Source organism: Salvia miltiorrhiza, chromosome 5 (assembly GCF_028751815.1).
Source record: "Salvia miltiorrhiza cultivar Shanhuang (shh) chromosome 5, IMPLAD_Smil_shh, whole genome shotgun sequence".
Lineage (NCBI taxonomy): Eukaryota > Viridiplantae > Streptophyta > Magnoliopsida > Lamiales > Lamiaceae > Salvia > Salvia miltiorrhiza.
In genome coordinates, this window is record NC_080391.1 from 43,066,174 (window position 1) to 43,071,035 (window position 4,862).

The 4,862-nt window shown below is 42.5% G+C and overlaps 1 long non-coding RNA gene across 1 annotated transcript; it reads right to left on the reverse strand.

The window, feature by feature from the left end:
- Positions 1-1,656: 1,656 nt before the first annotated feature.
- On the reverse strand, positions 1,657-4,626 carry LOC131024647 (uncharacterized). The gene is made up of 2 exons (XR_009101967.1): positions 2,551-4,626; positions 1,657-2,134 (listed from the first exon to the last, which is right to left on the reverse strand). It is a non-coding gene; the product is annotated as an uncharacterized LOC131024647 (long non-coding RNA).
- Positions 4,627-4,862: the final 236 nt, after the last annotated feature.

The window sequence follows — 4,862 nt, forward strand, 5'->3', positions numbered from 1 at the left end:
GAAGTCGAGCACAGCAGCGGCGGCGGCGGATTTCCAGATGGTGGAGGAAGTCGAGCACAGCAACAGCTTCGCCGGCGGCGGCAGAGAGATACAGAGAGAGAGGGCGGACTTCATTAGTCAATTTAATTAGTTAATAAAATAACATTAAATAAAACACTAATTATGTGGTCCCTACTAATTTTACTTCTAATTTAACTCTCCTAAATACCCGTGCCCAAAAGCAAGGAGACTTAAATATTGGGACGGAGGGAGTATATTGCATCTTCAGTTATGGTAAATCTAGTGTTTAGTTATCAACTAATTCAGCTCAGAAATCTGAATTTGATGCCATTGCGTGATATGATCGCAATTGAATTATTGAAGCATTCAATAATTTATTATCCAGTTTAATAACTGACTTAGCAAAGTCAAGTTATTACTCCCCCCGTCCTAGTAAACTTGTCCTGTTTCTTTTCGGCACGGGTATTAAGGAGAGTTGTATTAGAGGTTAAGTTGTATGACCCACATGTTTAATTATATTGTTAATTGATTTAAGTATTGTTAACAAAGCAACAATTAATTCTTCAAAATTATGCTGCCGACGTGGCTCTCAATTCCGGCAAGCCGGCGCCGGCGCCGGCTTCCTTCCTTTCCCCTCGTCTGTCTCTCTCCACCCCCTACACACCATCATTCAAACAACCAACAAATTGATTTAACACACATCATTTCCCCCAAATTCAAGAAGTGTTTATAGAAATTCAAGAAATTAAAGAAATACACCACAGACCGATATAGATCTCAGATTCAGCGCAGCGGAGCAACGCCACCACCGCCCGCCGCCGCGTAGATCTCAGATTCAGAGCAGCGCAAAACCTCACAACAACACACACAAGCGGCGACACGACCCTCTGTAAACCACACCCCCAAGAATTGCTAACCCTCATTTCTTCTGTAAATCCTCATTTCTACAGGTGGTGGCTCTGGCCGTTCGGCCGAAGAAGATGAAGCAGGAGGGCGGAAGCGGCTCGAACGGTGGAGGCGAGAGGGCGGAGGCGGAGGCGAAAGGCGAGAGGCGGCTCGAACGTTGGATGCGAGAGGGCGGAGGTGGAGGCGAAGAGGCGAGAGGCGGAGGCGGTGGTGGTGGCGCCGGATCAGAGCGGGAAAGGGGGAGGCAGATTTACAGAGGGGGAAATGGGGAGGCAGATTTACAGAGGGGGAAAGAGGGAAGCGGCGCCGGGTGAATGGAGGTGGGAGGGCGGCGGAGGCCAGAGGGATGGAGATGGGAGGGCGGCGGAGGCGGCGAAGGTCAGTGGTGGCGGCGCCGGTCAATTGGGGCTGATAGAGAGAGAAAGAGAGAGATAGCCGAGTGTAGTAGGGTATAGTGGAGTAAAAGGGATTTAATTAACAAAGTTAATTAAAATTGTGTTTAATTAATTTTTAATGAGACCCCTAATTTTTACTAAAAAGGGAAATGTGACAAGATTATTGGGACAACCCAAAAAGGAAAGTGAGACAAATTTATTGGGACGGAGAGAGTAATTTATATGCGATAGAAATATTATTTCTATTATTTACTTGGAAGTCGTGATCTAATTCCAAATTATAAGAACGAGTTAAATTAGATATTTAATTCGTAGAGAGTTATAACGAAGCGTCGTTATTTAGTAGAACCCAATATTAGTTTTACAAATACTTGATTAATTAATATTAATCAAGCCAGATGATTTTTTTATTAGTCACCTCAATTCTATTTACTTTACAATCATCATTTTTCTTTCCACTCCCTAGGGTCTCCTACACTATCAACATAGTATACAAAATCAAGAAATAAAATATGCATAGTACACGCATATCAGCTCCTTTTCTACTCTGCTAAGGCCATGCTCTTTTCCCTGCAAAAGCCACAATTTAATATTTGAAGTCATGCTAAGGTACAACGAGGAGGTCTATTAGCCGCATTATGCATACTCCAATTTTCAAAGTCTCACATGGAAGTCCACCTAATCAGCCAAAAACTCCCCCCTTTAAATCACCAGCTACGATTCTCCCTTCTTCCTTTATGCACCAAAAATCATAGAGAGTTTATTTCAGCTGCAATCTGGACCCCAAGAGGTAAGCTCAACTTAAACTTCTCCATTTTCTTCTTGAGTTCAGCCTGAAATGGTTAAGCAAAATCCACAATTATGTTTCAGTTTATTCACTCCTAAATTCATTAGCACAGCAGCCAACCAAGCCCAAAACACACGAGGTAATTGCTAATCTCAGTTATTCAGTCCATGTTTTACACCAACAGAGCATGCTTCTATTTGTTAAGTCAGAATATAGAATTGAGACGTATATGCGTAATGGACTTAGCAAAATCAGGTATCAGTAATATAGATTACCCATGTCATGTAGAATGTCCTATGCGTCTATAATTTCCACTGTAATCTAGAAATCAAGGGCTAACACAGTAGCAACACCACAACGCCATTAATCCGTTGCACATATAGTATAGAGAACCAAGACTCAACGTAGATTTGAGAAGTGAACTTGAGCAGAAGAAAAGGAAGTGGGACTAGATCGATGTACCTGTTCAGTCGAGCCGAGGGAATGACGGCGGTGATCCCTTGCTGCCTCGCTGGAATCTGACTATAACAACAGCGGCGCGATGAGGCATCGAGCCCGTCTACACCGAAGAGGACAGCAGCGGTGGTAGTCCATGATGAAAGAATTAGGGTTCGATTTGGGGGTATAATCTAGAGTTGAAATTTCAGAGAAGAAACACGGAAGATGAGAGAGTTTTGGGCAAGGGCTGACGCCGACGCCAACCTCACCGGACTCGGCCATGGCAGAGCCTGTTGAGGAGGATGCACGGCTGAGGTCGTGCAAATTGAGAGGAGAGAGCACGATCAGAGATAGAGAGGCAAGGGAGGAAAAAAAAAAAGAGGAAGTCAGAGACGAAGGGAGCAGCGCCAGTTGCCGGCTGCGGCCTCGCCGGTACTCCAACGACTTGATGCCGATTTCGCCGGAAAGGGAACCGCGGCGGCGGATCTGCTGCAAAAGGGGAGACTCGGCGGCGATTTGAAGGAAGGAGCTAGAGCTCAATCTTTGAAATTGAGCGTGTAACTTGGGGTGAGAAATTGAAAAGGGTGAAGGAAGAGAGATGAATAGACGAGGAGAAGGAAGCGCGGCTCGCCGGATTCAGCCACAGCGGCCGACACCACTGCAAGAGAGAGAGAGAGAAAGAAGACTGGTATACAGCCGTGAGTTTTGACTTTGAGGATGGGGGTTTGGGCCAAACCTTTGGGTTGGAGTTAAGTATTTTGGGCCAGATTTTATTAAGGGATGGGCTGAATTATTTTTCTTCAATGGGCCGATTATTAAAGCTGTTGGGGGCAGTAATTATTTTAGACTTCAGGTTGGGCCTGATTTTCCTCACATATTTCAGATGGGCTTAATAGTGCGAACTTTCTTGAATAATTGGGCTGTTATTATTCCTCTATTTTATTTAAACCCGATTAAAAGGTAGTTTCAGATTAATTGAGTGATTATTTGGACTTGGATGTTTTAGTTATGGATTATTTTAGAACGAGACTTATTTAATTAGCAAGTGGGTTAGAATACCCTAAACTAAGAAGATTATTAAAGTTATTAATCCAATATTATTGACGAGCCCTAAATCCTATAAGTCTGGATGAAAGATAGAAATTCTTGGATTGTTATTCCTGAATAATAATTATTTGAATAAGAGTCACGCATAGTTAAATTACACATACATTCTCGTTAATTGAGAATTTCCCTCGAGTCAATATCTTATTTTATATTCTCGTAATAAAGGACAAGCGCGAGAGTGAGAGCTATTCAAGGAATCACAACGCCTTAGCAAATCCTTGCTATCATGTGGGCATTTATTACGCGTAAAATAAAATGCTATTTTAGAACTATTAAAATTTTTATGCTTTAAAATTTTAAATTAGATTTTTAAATAAATTACGCTTTATTAAGCTTAATTGAGTAACGTTTATTACGCTTAATCGAGTTATGCTTTGTTTTACTTAAATGCTTTACGCTTTGTTGTTTACGCTTGTTACGCCTAAGTAATTTACGCTATGATGTTTACACCTAAATATTTTACGCTTTAGTCTTTACGCTTTGTTACGCCTATGTGATTTGTGCTTTGTTACGCTTGAAGGCTTTATGCTTTTTATTGAAATGTGACGATGCTAACGAGTTTGAATTCTGAGCGGATAGCTATTCCGCCGGGATTTAAATTCACAACGCGACCGTGAGTCAATGAGAGGGTTGGCCGGTCAAGCGTTCGTTGAGGGAGGCCTCCCTCAACGGTACGATGCTAGCGTCTGTTGGGGGAGGCCTCCCCCAACAGTACGATGCCGTGTCCGCTGAGGGAGGCCTCCCTTGCGGCGCGATGCCTGTGTTCGTTGAGGAAGGCCTTCCTCACGACACGATGCTTATTAATAAGACTTTCGATGATGAAGAATGCACTCACGCTATTTATGGTTTTGGAAATGTTTAGTAAACAAAGGATTTGAAAGAAGGCTCGTGTCTCTTATATAATGTTGTGGTTTGTTAATAAAATGTTAAGCTTATATTTTAGTTTTTTGCAACTGCCCACTAAGTACTTTTGTACTTAGCCCTGCATATGTTTATGAATGTGCAGGTTGAGCTGTGATGAACGATGAAGTGTTGCTGAGTGGAGCTTTTATCGAACTTAGAATAGGCTCTGAAAGGGTATATGTCTGCATACATGTATCTCAGTCATGTCTTCCACTGCAAACACTGATTATGTTTTAGTCAAGTCTATAACTATGCCAATTACCCTTCAAGAAATATCTAACGCTTACTCGGGTTCATCGAGTGATACGAGCTCAACTGCCGAGATA